Here is a 16,615-nt window from a genome sequence, read left to right as displayed (position 1 = left end):
GGACAGTATGCTGTGTTCCATGTACCCCAAATTGACATGTATCAATTCCAAGTAGTCTTAAATATGCAAATGTACGATTGTAGAAATTGTACTTTTCTCCACTGATGGTGGTCATTGTTGTTTACCCTCCTCTATGGGGATCACGCTCTCTTCCCCTCCCCCTCCTTTTCGTTGTGTTACTGATTTAGATGTTATCAATACGTTTGTTTGATTGATTAGCTAATTGATGTGACATGTCGGAGTGAAGCCATATGAGCTGTATATTTGTAATTGATATTTACACGTAAAGTATATTCATACTGTATCACAACCAGAGGGGAAAAACAGTTAAGCTGAAGGATTCTTAGGGGTATGTGAAACCTGCGGTTTGACATTAGTTGTTAGCCAGGAAGAATTGATGACAGCGACGTCTTCATGCTGTTATGATGCTAGGTTACACACTCTATCTCGTAGATTGCCTACTGTTTCCATATGGAAATATATATGCTTGTAACATGTTTTATTTTATGTAAAAAAAATAATTAATAAACAGATCAAACACATTTTTTTTTGCAGAAGATGGATAACCTTTGGGCACACTAGTCATTTCAGCGAGGTGTTCTGCAGTGGCGTGTTAGAAAGTGGTGCCCCCCCCTGCAGAAAGTGATGAGCGGCCCCTTGGTCCCCCATATCCCACAGATATTCATTGACCCTCGTCTAAAAGGCCCCCCCTGAATGGTTGGCGAGCTCTCTGCAGGGACTGCAGACACCAACATTGCACCCCTGGTGCTCTTCTAGTGCCGCAAACACTTATCAAGCTGCCTTTTGATTCAGCAGGCCCTTATACAAGACATCAGGCCCGCCCTGACCATGCCACATCTTTTCAGAGTGTCTGGATCCAAGTGAAATATAAAATGGAACTGAAGGTAGTGGAGCGTGTCATGGCAAAGCTGGTAAGGGCTATCTGTTAAAGGTGTGTAGCCAAATTAGTGACGGATTCCATCTTTTGCTGTTACTGACAATCTTTTTGCTGACTATGGATATTATATAGATTTGGGCTTTAACAACTGGAAAGCTGATCCACACTTAATAGGGGCCATGGATGCAGAAGGGCCACTTGCTCTAAGCCAAGCATCTATTTCAGGAGCATATTTTTTTGATTTGGTGGAGACTACTACTGTTTCGGTGCTGGTGACAAAGGCCCTGCTCCTCTCAGAAACAAACTTGAGATTCCCCTCCCAAATCTGCCCTCTTCCTTGCACCCACTCCTGTGTTAATGGCTGTTTGACGTTCTGTTTTGGAGGATGTTAGCGATTCGAAATATACATAAGGACATTTTTCTACACATTTGGTGCCTCAAATATATTAAGCATTTTTCACAAATTAATGGACTTTCCAGACCACTATTTAACCCATCTGATCAATGTCTCTCATGTTGTACAAAATGGCTGTATTCTTCTTTTTCCACGATTACAACTCACCGTTTGCCTTGTTATGGAGCACAGCACCAAATTCTTACTCCAACGACTCTTTTTCTTGTTTGTGGTGAGAAACACAAACACTCATTTATTCTTTTCTCACCTTCTGTTTTAGTAACTTCTACAAGTGGCTTCTTCTCCCCTTATGCCTCAACTACGTATTCCTGTTACACTAGTCATTGACCCCTGGATATACTGTACTACTTAGAGACCTACCCACTCTAGATTACTTATTCCACATAAAAACCTAGAACTCTCTCCTCTTATCTCTATCCTACTTCTTTTACCCCTACATATACCCTAGTACCTCTATCCTGGCTTAATCCTTACTACCTTAGCCCTACCCATATCATAATACCTCTATCACAGACTAGCCAGTTACCTGTACTTATACCATATTTATACCATAGTGCACCCTCCCTATTTCCTTTCTCTTCCCCTGCTCCTTCCTTTCTGCTAACCCTTCCCCTCCATATTTGATTCTTCATGTACTGTTTTTCTGTCCCCTTTTTCTGGTGCATCGTTGACATTGTTGCAGCAAGGGTTTTTTAAATTTTATAAATATATCAAAATGAAGATTTACCAGCTTGTGCGTTGTCAGATAACCATTTAGCTTTTTCTCCAGAATGTGGAAGAAGATTTATGCCCATGCATCCTAACTCCCTTGCTTCCAAATTTTCAGGAGGGAATCATATAAGTGAAGGAAACATGATATGGTTGGCCACAAAAGGTTGGTGTCTTGACTTTTCCTCTCCTCAGAGACTCTTCATCAATCCATGCTTTGGAGAAATAAATGGTGGATGAACTGGATTTAATTTGAGTTTGAAAGCCAGCACCTTCTAGGTATACACCATATAATACCTTCTAAAGGGGTTTCCCACTTTACACAAGGAAGGCGGTGATTGCTTCCTTTTTTAAACAAGAGGGAAAGGTATGTTGAACTACTTTCCAATGCCACTTTTGTTATTAGTATGTCATTGGCCCTCCATATGAGCTTCAGTGATAGCAGACCACTTGGTGTGCTTGAGTGACTCCGGTACAAAAACTGTTGAAATTCACCTACTTTTGAACCTTCCAATACAAGATCGAAGTGGTTTTGGAGACCGACTTGACGATACTTTAAATAAGGCTTTTAAAGCCCACAGAAATGCCATATTATTTTGATCCAAGTGTAAGCTGGTACAAGCTTTTTTCTTCTACTTTGGGGTCAAAGTACCACTTGAACTGAAAACAGCACCTTCACTTTCTGTCTTTAGGAAGAGCCTTAAAACCTGTTTATTTAATCATTGAACTTTATTGAAACTACTTAGCTTGCTCTGCTCCTTTTTGCTCTGTTTAGCACCAAGACGCCTCCGGGTATTCGTGTGCTTTATAAGTTGTATCATTCATTCATTCATTCAAATGTGCCTTTCCTCTCATCAAAGATGGATGTTGCAACCCCCTCCACACACCCCCACTGCTTCTGTATGGGCTTTGGAGGTGAGAACCCCTTGAGCCTCCTCATTCCATTTATTCGCAATCCTGGTATTTATCTGCAATCTCATATTAATTCAAAGACCATTTCTGTGCTCAATCCAGCCCCACAATGCAGGAGGCCATAAACAGAATGGGGCTGTGAGGCCACCGGCACCTATCCTGCAGAGAAAGCTGTTTCTAGTCTGGAACCCACCAGGAAGATGCCAGAGTGCTAGAATGGCAGTGCGGTTTTGGGTGGCTGATACTGCCTGGACCCTTCCTTGCGTGTTCTTTGGCATTCTCTAGGCGGCCTTCCGTTCGCCAGACCTCATGCCCTCACAATCCTGACTGAAGTTTGGTCTAGATCCCTTATGGACGGTTTTACTGGGGATTGCATAGGACGTTCAGAGAAGGAAGCCCAAGACAAAATGGTGAGGCCCCCCTGCACAATGTGATGAGGGGCCCCTGAGTCTCCCATATCTCACAGATATGTATTGGCCTTGGGTTGAATTGGATCCCCCTGAAGGAGTAGGCTGCATGAGCCTGTGTTTCGCCCTTGGGCAGCACCGTCAATATCTGGGGCTGCCGGCGTACCTCATGTATTAAATACAAGCACAAAGAAAAGGTAAAGACCACATTTCCCCTATTCCCTTTACCATGTGTTGGCCCTCCCCATCAACCCCATCTTGACTCCTTTCCCACTTACTCACAAAAAGTACTTTTCTACCTTTTCACAGTCCTCTGTTTCTAAGGAAAGCTTCATTTTTCTCAAGTGTATCCTTCTAAGTAGTCCATATTTTAACTGTAGTTGAAATTAATTATCTTCCTCAATGTCCCTTCACCTCCCCTTCAGAGAGGACCAGTGCTCTCCTTCATGCTCCCTGGAGTGAGGGGGGGTCCAGATTTGTGACTAGATACGAGTCTCCCTGTTGCAGTTAAGGCTATAGAAACATCTCCGTGGTTAGGAATTTTGGGAACCCAACTCTAAAATCTCTTCCCAGCATGGTGTCCTTGAGGTGAGCACAACCCGATTCAGTATTAAACTAGGGTGACCAACCGTCCGTAAATTTCACGTACCGTCTGTAATTTGGACCTCAAGTTCGTTGTCCGTGATTTTACGGACGCCTTTTGTTCGTCAGTGTGTGCATTGCAGGGAACAGCACTGTTCCCCTGCATGAAGCCTCAACTCACTGATGGGGCCGCCTCGCACACCTCCTCGGAGCACAAGAACAGCCCTACCCCGCCCTTAGTCATTCTGTATGCGGCTGCAAAGCATGTGCTGGGCCTCCTGCAGCCTCTGTCTAGGACAGGGCATTATGTCAGACAGAAGAAATGTGCAAAAACGCCAATGCTGCTAGCTAAGAATCCAGTTCAAGAAAATAAGCTGGTGATAGAAGTTAAACAGAAGGAGCTAGAGTTCTTTCTCAGTCTCATCGTTTTAGAACTGATGCATTTTCAATATTATATTCAAGGAAGCCATGATTGCTGCTTTTTTATTTCATGCAACTGACAACCATTGACAAAGCCAATAGTTCTGGCTTGTTGCAGGTGTAACGTTACTTGTTGTGTTATACATCTGGATACAATGACAGAAGAGGCAAAATACCAGTCGGGCAGTGCACTATACTAAGCACAGATGTTTAGCTTAGGTGTTTTAAGCCACGCCCTTAATTACATCTAACACCCCCTTTGGAAAGACCCCCAAGTTTTTTCATCCTACTTAAAGCCCTGGAAACAACACCATGTCACAGTCACCTCATGGCCTGGCACTGTGCATCATGCATGACTCATGACTTCCACTTTTTCAGATTGCCTATATGCAAGGGCATAGTGAATCCTACCCCCATCCCACCCCTTGCTTTAGGAACTACAGCACAGGGGAAGTTCTTGATGGGTCCGTCTGTCTGCAACTCTGCAGACAAAGGCTCAGCTCATAATTAATATGAAAAGGTGGGTGGGGCGAGTGAGTAAGTGAAGGGATGGGTGGATGGCTGGATAGATTTGTGAAAGGGTGAATGGATGAATGAAAGGGTGAATGGATGGATATTGAGAGAAAGGATGGATGGATGAATGAGTGGAAGGATGGATGATGGGCGAGTGAATGGGTGGATGGATGAGTGAAAGGATGGATGGATTGATGAATTGATAAGTGAAAGAGTAAATGGATGGACGGATGAGTAAAAGGATGGATGTAAGGATGGATGAGTGAGTGAAAGGGAGGGTAGATAGGCAAAAGGATGGATAGGTGTGTGAAGGAGTGAAAGGGTGGATGGATGAGTGATAGGGTCAATGTATGGTTTCATGAGTGGATGAGTAGATGGATGGGTGGAAGGAAGGATGGCTAAGTGAAAGGGTCAACGGAGAGAGAAAGGGAGGATGGATGGATGGATGACTAAAAGGGTGAATGGGTGGAAGGATGAGTGACTGGATGAATGGATGAGTAAGTGAAAGGATGGCTGGATGGGTGAAAGGCTAAAAGGCTGGATGGATGAGTGAATGGATGGATGGGTGGAAGAGTGGATGGATGAGTGTACCGATGGATAGGGTGAAAGGGTGGCTGGATAATGGATGGATGAGTGAAAGGGTTGATGGAGGAATGGATGAATGAAATGATGGATGGAAGTATACATGATGGATAAGTTTGCAAATGGTTGGATAGGTTAGGATATGGATGGGCTTAATTATATACTATTGCGCTACCTCCTCTGATGTGTCTGTAAAACTTATCGTTTGTCCCGAAGTTTTGTCCTGAATTATGACCTCCTGTCCTGAATTTTTGTCCTGAATTTTGACCCTTTGTCCTGAATGTTTACACTCACTGTCCTGAATTTGCACCCATGCCAGTTGGTCACCCTATATTAAACTGCTGAGATTTGGGATACAAGTTTGGTAGCCAACGCGTAAGAACACAACAAGTCATCGGAATCTTTTGTATTTCGTTCTTCAAATTACTGTTCTTGCGGGTCAAAACGGGTCTGTGATTGTTGAACACCTTTGAGATAAATGTATTTTAGTTAGCTGACAATACGACGCTTTAAGTCACACACCCATATGTGACGTATTCTGAGTTTCTGCGTCGAATCATTGATTATAAAAAATAAAATGTGCCTTCTAACGGCTATCAGAGATGATTTGATTCGGAGGGAGCACATCTAAAGAGCCCTAGGTATGGTGGAAAACGTCACTGGGCCATAAGTTTTTCTTTTCCATTCTGTCTGCAGTGACGTTGTGAATGGAGCTTTTCAGGGAATGTGCTGCAGCTTTAAAAGACGCCTGCATGGCATTGGCGACGAGGAGCTCTTTGCTGAGCCAGGCACTATTCCCAGCCTCATCTGCATAGCTGCATGCATGCCAAATGCTGGAAGGGTCAGAGGGTTAATTCATATTCCGGCGTTCAAAACAAGGTCCTTTATTTTTCCTGCCGATATTGCTTTTCTTTTGTCCCCCAACTCCTCCCGACACAGGACAATAATTTAATAAACGGGAATGAGAAACGAATTCAATTTCCAACTGAGAAGAGGACTGTTGAAACTCTTTTAACTCAATCGGCGTCCCCAGCCGCGCGCTCACACCTATAGACTGGGGGTGGGCGAGGCGAACGGACCTACAGAAGGCGCAGTTAGCAGGCAAATTAAATTCAGCGAAAACACTCCGCAGTCCATATGTAGAAAAGGAGATCAAATATTTGGGGCCGTGAGAGAGGTGAAGGGGCGAGAAGAGTCTCATGGGGAGGATTTAGGAATTTTAGGAATGAGTCCACCCCCCATCTCAGCTTCTGAGGTCTCTTGGGAGTGTGGTGAGTGTGGTGACTATCATTTTCAAACAGGCCTCACAGCTCAGAGGCCTGGTATAATCTCACATTCTATACACAATGTCACAGAGAGAGCCTTTGCGCGTTTCGAGCTCAGAAACCTTCACGCCCAGGGCTCCAGGATGCCAATACAGACCTGTGTCTGTTTTCTGATTGTTTGGGGTGATCATCAGCAGTTTGGGTGTGATTAATCTAGTGCTTAATGTATGTCTTTGGTTGCATGTATGCTGCAGTCGTTAGTCCTGTGGAGTAGGTAGCCAGATCTTTACCATCAACCTCGAAGATAAGAACAAAGTCCTGCGGTTTGTTTCACACCTGGTGGATGTCCCTGTTGAGATGCTTTGACATGTTATGCATTCGACATCAAACTCCAGCTGAAAGGCCCTATACCTCACATCTGACCCCAAGGTGAGTACACTCTCTGCCTCATTCAGTGCCATTTTTTTCTGCAGAAGTTCTGTGCCATCTCGCAAAAGCGCCTGTATGGGATCTGATGGGCAAGGTATATATTCCAAACGTGGTTTTTCTTAGCTCCGCTGTTCATTTATTCGAAGCAAGAACAACACCTCATTCCATTTCGACCACTCCCCAACCTCCTAAGAGTACCAATAGCAATGGAACTCATAGCTCATAAACAAGGGCTGCTATGCTTGTAGCAACCCTCTTGGAAGGAGCATAACAGTAAGGTTTTACATCTGTGGGGTGGGAAAGGAAGAAGACATCAGATTGCCAGTAGAAGGTCAGCAGTTCCCTGTATGGGAATTCAAAAGTTGCTTCCTCTGTCCCTTTGGTGTCTGGTACCACCATGTGGTATACACCATTTAAGAAAGTCCACACTGCCAGGAGAGAATTTATCTCACTCAATTGGCATAGAAAATATTAATATAAAATAAAGGAGCAATAACCTCTTCAATGTGCCGCTTTGAGCCCCACAGGGAGCAAGGCCCTCAACAGCAAGGCATGCATTCTGACTAGACGCGGATCTCTCGGGATAGGTAAGGCAAGTTGATCAACCACGGGCAGGGCACTGGAATTATGTGGCAGTTAAGGACCAAGTTATGCGACAGGGTTGACTACATTTTGAGACAAGAAAAAACACAAGTTATGTGACATAATGTGGCACGTTTTTTAAATAATATTACTTCATTATTTCATCATTTTTTAACTAGGTAACACTGTATGGCCATTGGTTGCACCGCATTAGAACCAGTTTAACACCCAAATATAGCTTTAAGCAACAGAAAGGTAATCAGTCCATCTTTACAGAGGTCCTTCAACTGCGCTGCAACACGTCGCTGCACTTTTATAAACTTTTGAACCGTTTGAGCAAGACATTTTTGTGGGGGTGATAATCTGCTGATTATGTGGCACATGATGGAATATGTGGCAAATGCGGCAAATCTATAATAATGCAAAACTCGCCGCAACCACACAATCACATTATTCCAGTGGCCCTGACCATGGGTCACCTCCCTGCTGTGATAATAAGTGCCCGGAGCTATTGATGCTCCCGACATAGTTAAAGTAAGACCTGAAAGAAGTAAAGGAGGACCTGCTATCCATGAATCACAGGCCGGAGGTGATGGAATCCCGAATGGAAGCTATGGAAACAGGTCCATACCACAGAAGCATCACTCGACTCAAGTCCGGAAAGAAAAATGTGGGGGCCCACAAAAAAGGTCTAGAAGAGAACATTTGTGCACCTGTAATCTAAAGGAAGAGTGTGATTGCGAGGATATCTATGCCTGGCTAAAGAAACTTTTCCAGGCAATTTTGCAAGATTCCATTCCCGCCTCCATTGAATTTTTTGGGGGACATAGAGTGGGGAAGCGCTCAAGAGAACCAGGAGCATGGCCTAGAGGCATCACTGCAAAAACTTTATCAAAAAAGATTCCTTTCTGTGTATTACTCTTTTAGTTGGTGACCATGAGGCCTACACATTTAGATCAATAACCTTTGATTTTTGACTGTGACACTGGACAAATATTATTACTCCAGACTAGAATATACTTTTTGTTACTCTCAAAATTTATTTTTCATAGGAAAACACTTATGTTCAATAAAATCATATTTTAAAATTGCATTCAATATATACTCTGATTGGGTGCTCTGGTACAGTCTTATATATGCTATCTAACAATTCCATATTACGGTATCTATCTCAGAGTCACACACAGTTCAAATCATGTACTTTCAAAATTGCAAATTAAATACTACACAAATACATTTCATATGCTTTAAAAAGTCCCACTGTCGACGCGTTTCGGTGCATAGGTTACAATAGTAGCACCTTCCTCAGGACGGACGAGAATTTAAAACCAAAGTTTTGTTCTTCTTTCTAAAAAAGAGAATGCATATAAGTAATACCATTTCCCTATGGAGAGTTGATTCTAGTTCTGGGCTATGCTGTTAGTGTCACTTATACATATTGTCTGCCCTTACTTTAAGTGTAGGGGTTGAAGTCCTTCTGTGGGTGTTCAGGACGATGATGAGAACATAGATCACTGCAAAAACGCCTGATTACAATGAAAAAGAGGCTATCTTAGCACAAGCAAGAAAACTGGAATTCTGCATATTGGAAGGTAGAATAAACATCCTATATCTAGCTCTCTCGGCTGCTACATTGCAGTCTAGAAGGGATTTCCTGTCACTTATGTCCGAATGCAATACAAATGAAATAAGTACAGATCGCTATTAGGCTGCACTTGGAGGGGGGTACTCAAGATGATCCAGGAGCCAGAGGAGGGTTTGCTACTACTTCTGACAGGAAGTGCAGCTGAGGAGGCAGCTATGCAGACAGGGTAACAGAACGCACTAGGAGTGCTTCTCTGCATGCTCAGGCATCGAAACCTCAAAGGGACACAACAATGAGAAAGAAACCAGTGAAGCAGAGACTTCCATGAGGACAGGTGGTTCACCTCTCCTCCCACGAACCAGCAACGTATGCTCAACATCTATAAAAAGTCAGAGACAGTGACAAGCTTATCTGCAACAATAGACGGAGTAGGGTGGGGAGCTAAAATGGCTGAGACCCTGGTTGGGAAAGGAGCTGGTGGAAGGTAGTTGGTATAGCTTTTGCTCATCAGCGTGAGCTAAATGGGAAAGTTGGGAGTCAAAGGATGTGACGGAGGACCTGGGTTGTCTTCTCTTGGAGCCCTCTCGATTTGGCCATCTGATGTAATTGTTGTCCTCATTTCCGGGAGCCCAGTTGGCTCCAAAGTAAACACATTAAGGGTAGTTTGGCTATTGGGAAAATAGTGTTCATCAGGGCCAATACCAAGGGGACACTCTGGGAGAGGCAACATTAGAGTGCAATTGTAACAAAATCTTTGCTCTAGCTGCTGCCTTTAAGTTCCCCTCCTTGAATTTTAAGGGGCTTAATACCCAAACAAGAGATAGAAAATATAACCTTCCAGGAAATACACCCATTACCTGCAGATCCATTCCTCGTTAAACATAAAACATATCCAAGGTAGTTATGGGCATTTGCAAGATCCACAACTGTGGATATAGCAATCCTCTTGAAACACTCGGTGGGATGGAAATTATGCAAGTCAAAAAGGATGCTTTCATAGCACCGGGTGGGCTGGTTGTTGCTTGGCTTGATGAATATTCACACTACCAATACCTGCCTCTGTGGTGGGTGTCCTGTAATAGCACTTGGAAGGCATGAAGGCGCAAGTTGCTTTGAAAAGGGTCCCTAATATGGTTCGTGATGCTGCCTAGATTGCTCTCATTGAACAGTGGGATTCTGGAAGGTTTTCCAAGAAATCCTGGGAGACTAGGACCTCGAGAACTCCTGCCGCTCATCACATCCAGACAACCAGGACTGTACCTTTTGCTCACATCTACACAATACGCTCTCCAGCAACATTTATTTGTCCATTAGGGCATCAGACATGCATTGGTGTACTTGGAGACCTCAGAGATATTTGTCTCTGATCATGCTCACATTGCAATAGTATGGGGAGCTCAAAGAGAGACACACAATAGGAGTGGATGGATACTGCACCTCATATTGCTCTGCCACCAGCCAACAGAGAAGAAATGGCCAAAGTAATAGAGGAGAACGTTGCAAATTATAGAATGGAGAAGATTGCACACAAAATACCCTGGGATGCATTTAAGCAGTGATGAGGGAGGCTGCAATTGAGATGTCCACCTGACTGTCGACAGAATCTAGGCTAGAGGAAGTGAAACTGACTGTAGAGCTTAGTAAACTTGAGGCCCAAGATAAGGAACAATCCACTGGGAGACATAGGAGATAAGAAGTAGGTCTGGGTAAAATGTCATAGATGTCATCATAATTTGTGTAATTTCATGAACTTTCTGTTACACTTGTTATAAAAAATTCCTGATATTATGCAATTGTTCCACTACATGTAAATAGTACTCGATATTCGCTGTAAGAAATTACAGTGAAAATCTACCACAAACACACAGGAACAACAGAACATGATAGGCTGTTGTACGCGGTGCTTTTGTTTAAATGCGTCCTACACCTAGAAATTGATGTGAGGATTCATTTTTTGCTAAAATATAGTGGAAAATGACTGACTTGCAATTTAAATTATGTGTAATTCCATGTAATTTTGCCACATTTTTATGTAATTGCACAAAAGCAAATTACGCAATGTTCACAAACAGTCAATTTGAAGAGGCAACTAAACCTGATCATAACTAACAAAGCAACATTCATGCTAATGAATTTAGGTCAAAGGTTCTAAGAAAAAGGGAGTAAAGTTAGTACACTCTTCTCTAAAGGTCTTGGCATCCAGAGAGCAAAGACATACATAGGCCAAGCAGGATGGCACATTCATCTCAAGCCGAAGTGGTTTGAGGGGGAGGGTACTGAAGCTTTTGAGAGATTTTACCAGGACCTTTATACAAAGAAACAGCTGAAAGCATTAGAAAGTGTCTTAAACAAGTCCATCTCTCAGCTTTCCCCGAGGCAGGAATTGATCATTTGAAAGGTCCTGTGGAAATGGGGGAACTGCGGCATGCCCTAAAGAAGATTCTACCAAACAAAACTTTTGGACCAGGTAGCTTCCCATTGTCATTTTATAAAATCCTTAGTCTCCAGCTGGACGAACATTTAATAGATCTGGACAACCTTTTCTCACAGGGCACTGGAGTGACTCCCACAATGAGAGAATCGGATGCTTCCTTAATCTCAAAGCTAGGAAAAGTTGTGCCTAATATAGGGCTGTCGCTCTATTAAGCACAGATGTCTACCAGTATGCCAGAATCCTGGGCTGCTGATTGGAGAGGGAATCCGATGCCTTACGTGTTAGCCTTGCATCAGGTGGGGCTCATCAAGGCTATTCAAGTGTTAGCATAGCGCACCTTGTAGAATAGTCAGACAGGACGAGATCCTCGATGCTACTCATAAGCCTTGCCACGGAAAATGTATCGGACTTCGCCAATTGAGCCTTTTGAGGGTAGGTCCTTGCTGAAGTTGTTTCTGGCTCCAATATGCAGCGTTCGTTTCTGGCCGGATACCAGAACCTGGAAGCAAGGGTTCAGGTGCATCATCGCACAAGGTTCACCTCCTTCCGGTTACCACTGCGAGTGAGGCTGGGATTCCCGCTCTTCCTGCTTCGTTTTGTGCTGGTTGTTGCACCGCTGACAGACAGAATTAGGAGGAGAGGAGACATAAACGGGAATGAATTTGGCCTTGATGCGTTCCTTATCAACTATCCTTGAGGGGGTAGAAAGGTTCAAGGTAGTCTCAGGGTTTAACGTTAATAAACAGAAGTCACAGATGTTGAGAAAACAGTTTACAATGTAAGACAAGCATTGGCATAGCCAGTAGGTCTCGCCTTTGTGACCTTATAAGTGTTTAGTTATCCAGCACAATATCCTTGGTGCAACAACATCAAGTGTTGCATGCCTAAACACGTATTTGATCCCAAAGGCGAGACCTATTGGCTATGCCAATGCTTGTTAAGGATGTTTGTGAGTTTGTTAACCTTTACATAGGTACGTGAGCAAGACATCTGGCATGTCTAGAAAAAGTTCTGAAAATAAATCAGTGGACCTCACTGGATGTTGTATCATAATAAATTGTGGGGAAAACAGATCTGAGTCCCAGAATTCCCCTGATTTATATTTTTCTTCAAAGTTTCTTTGTCTACTATTATGTTTGACTGACAAACAAGCTACTCTTTCTTTTTGGCATCTGTGTTGAGGATTGGAGGACCACTTTTCAGATGAATATTTTTGACAGGAAGAAGTCCTGTACATTTTTCTAATCTTAGTTTCGGTCGTATGACCTGATGGCGGCATTAAGACCATCCTTTAGGCTTTCGCCCTAATGCCCATCGAAGATTGTGATTTCTGAAGAGCACAATGTTTGTGCGGATGGTTTGTTTTGTGGTCTTGAGGCAGGGGATCGAAATGCTTGCAGAACGCTCTTTCCAAAGAATTCAAGTGCCAGGCAGGAGACCATGTTGAAGGGCAAAATGTGGAAGTCTGATGATGACATGCTGGCAGCTCCCAACAAGGTGAATGTTGACATTGAAGACTACTGACTCAAATGTGACATTCTAGCAAAATCCTGTAGTAGCAGCAAAGAAAATAGTCCCCAACAGGAGCCTGTCCTCCTCAACAAAACACTAGTCCCATAACTCTACTTCATCTGTTGTGAAATCTTCAGCCATACGTTTGATGCAGCTTGTCTCAAAATGGGATCATACCATACACACCTGACCTCCACCTCAAATGTGAAGGTCAAGTGATCCCATCAACTTTTAGAAACTTTGGTGCACAAGAGTTAGGTGCTGTCTTGTTAGGCATCATAATACTGGTTGCCATTGTTTGCATTACTGTTTAAATCATCAGAATCGGAGAATGCGGTCCTGGTGCCAACATAGCATGTGAATCTCTAACATCTGATTGGAAAACCAGTGCTTCGGGTGAGTAGCATATTTTCAGTTACATAAATTATAGATCTCTCATATGCTCCATAGGATTATTGTGTGTTACAGCTATGAGGATTTTTACAGAACAATATGGTAACAATCACTGGGTGCGAAGCTCTTCATTTATTTAGTGAGTAGTAGTAATAGTATTGGAAATATTTTTTTAATAAAAAGTGTCCAAACATGATTTTCATCAACAAAGGCCTTCTTAAATCTCTGGGATGGGATTCCTTATTGGCGCAGACAATAATTAAAAATAATAACTGTTTATATAGCACCTCAATTCACACCTTTTTGCCGCCCTTATATACTGTATGTAAATAAGAGGTGTTTCAATTACCCAATTTAATGGTATTCCATATGATTGACCTTCGAGAAGCCTTAGTAGGCGTTGCCAGGTTTTGAACTCCTGACCTGCCAGTCAGTGTAGACGTCAGCCGTTGAGTGTTAACTCTTGCTGGCTTGACTTTTATACCCAGCATGACAGGAGGGCTCTGGAGGTTAAAGTTCTATTATATTGAGGGTGCATGGACCGATTGCAAATTAGATTTCATTCTGCCCCTTAACCAGCTCAGCGCCTTACCTGGTAATGAACTATTCAGAGATGAAAATAGCAAGAAGGCTCCAAAGTCTACCTGATGGGAGCTTTGGCTGTACAAGACCAGAGTCATCAATGTACAGTTGAAAAAAGGGACATGTTTGGAAGGGGCATGTCAGCGAGTAGACAATATGAGCAGGGCCATTAGAATTCTGCAATTTTGCAGCTGTGGCACTTTCTGCATACCTATGAATTTGTCCCATAATCCTTCATCTGTTACATAATCTGCATATTTTAGCAACAAAAAATATTTCTAGCTCAGACAAAAAGTTACCAAGAATGCAGCAACACGTGTTGCGGTGCAGTGGAAGGCCCTTTCAAAGTTTTACTGTTCATCTTTCTGTTGCTTCTAAGAAATAATAATAATGTGATTTGAAGAGCGCATGGCTACTCCTTGCAGTGTGTCCCAGTGCCTGGGTGATGACACAGTAGACGAAGGGTGACCCAGTCTGATGGAAAAGCTCACTCTAGTCAAAAAGCCAGGTCTTCAACTTCTTTCTGAATAGGGGTTCGAACGAGGCTTGCCAAATTTCCACGGGCAGGGTTTTCCAGGCTTTAGGAGCTAGGAGACCAAAAGAACTGCCTCCTGCTGTGGCCGTTTTGAATTTCGGGATGATGGCCTGTAGCTACAGAAGATCTCAGGTTTCTAGTGGGCACATAGAGTTTTTACCATCAGTTGAGGGTAGTGAGGACCTTGGGATGGAAGGGTTTAAAGCAATAACCCTTCGGAAGCCAATGTCGTTTCGGCAGCGCGGGTCTCGTAGAGGCCCACCTAGGGAGCTTCGATAGTACCCAAGCCGCCGCTTTCTGGACCCATTCTAGTCTGCCCAGACAGGCCTGGGACAAACCCATATATAGGATGTTACAATAGTCCAGCCAGGATATCACCAGTGCCTTATCACAGTTTTCTGGGCGGCCTCTGGTAGGAGATGGAAGTCTTTCCTCAGCCATCCCGAAGCACTTCCCTGCAAGGACGGTGATCTGAGCATCAAAAGATAGTTTAGCATCAAACCAGAAGCTAGGCTTTTATCCTTGGCATTAGTTGTGGATAGAGGACCTAGGTCACCGGGCCACCAGGCATTATTGCTGCATTAGGATGCCAGACTGATGCTAATGAAGTTGAAACTTTGGCCAGATAGTGTTAACAAGTGTAAAAATGTCAAAATCAGGAGGCAATACCATCACATAATGTGCAGCATTATGAAGCATAATTCGCCTTTTCTTGCGGCATAATTAATTAAACCCTGCAGCATAATGTGGTGCTTCGCTGCCGCAGACTTCCAGTAGCCCTGACTGTAAATCACATTATTTTTACAGAATCACTGGCTCCGCACATTTCGTCTGAGTTCGAGCCGTGCTGTATTCAGCAGCCCTGGTCTTTGGTACTCTGAGTTGGTTTTGTATGTACAAGAAATCTGCTGGGTAGCAAATGGCTTCGTAAATTAGTAATGAGTCAGTATTTTAAGAGCAGAGTAACAGGATACCTAAAGGTAAACCAGCCTGTATTGTTTACCTGTCACAGCAGAAGAACTACTTAGCCCTAGTGCTTCTGAGCGCATGCGCATAAAACCACAATAAGGTTTCTGCCTCGGGCAATTCTAACTAAGCTGGCCTTCTTCAGTCAAGAGCAGACCTCGGCGTGGGCTCAGACCCAGCCCTGCAGCCCCTTTTCACCCAGATGTGCTTAACCTAGAAATAGATGCAACTGTAGAGTGCCTCTTTATCAAAGGGAGATGCAAAGTTTAAGGACATAACAGAACAAGGGTTAGCTAAAAAAAATAATGTACTATGTATTAGGGTGTTTGAAATTCGCGTAGTTTGCCTTTGAGTAATTATGCCTAATTTCAGGGGAATTGTGCATAATAAGCACAAACTGCAAAACAAAAGAGCAAATCTGACATTTAGGGGTCGATTCCGATTCTTGTTTTTTTTCTTGTACGACTTGTATCCGTATTTTTTTACGTACGAATCGTACAAGTCCCGTACAAACGCCGAAGTACGATTCATACGTGAAAAATACATACGAATCGCCTCGGGAAAAGTCTACGAGTCGTCCCCGGACAGTTTTACATACAAATCATAAAACAGAAGTCCGAGCGCGCAAGTACAATCCGTACCGCCCGTCCGAACACACAAGCGCATGTAAAAGGCTCCGTACAGAGCGAACTTTGTACGAGCCCTACCCCGAGTACACTTGTGCCCGGGGTACGAGTCGTATGGCCCACCAGCCTCCCACCCCTCCCGCGTATGTCCGCACCGTACCCCCCACCCCCGTATGTACGGACCGTACCCCCCACCCCCTGTATGTACAGACCGTACCCCCCACCCCCCGTATTTACGGACCATACCCCCCAAACCCCCGTATGTACGG

The sequence above is a fragment of the Triturus cristatus genome, chromosome 7, assembly GCF_964204655.1.
Source record: "Triturus cristatus chromosome 7, aTriCri1.1, whole genome shotgun sequence".
Lineage (NCBI taxonomy): Eukaryota > Metazoa > Chordata > Amphibia > Caudata > Salamandridae > Triturus > Triturus cristatus.
The sequence above is the reverse complement of the archived record's forward strand: the minus strand, read 5'-3'. Positions refer to the sequence as shown.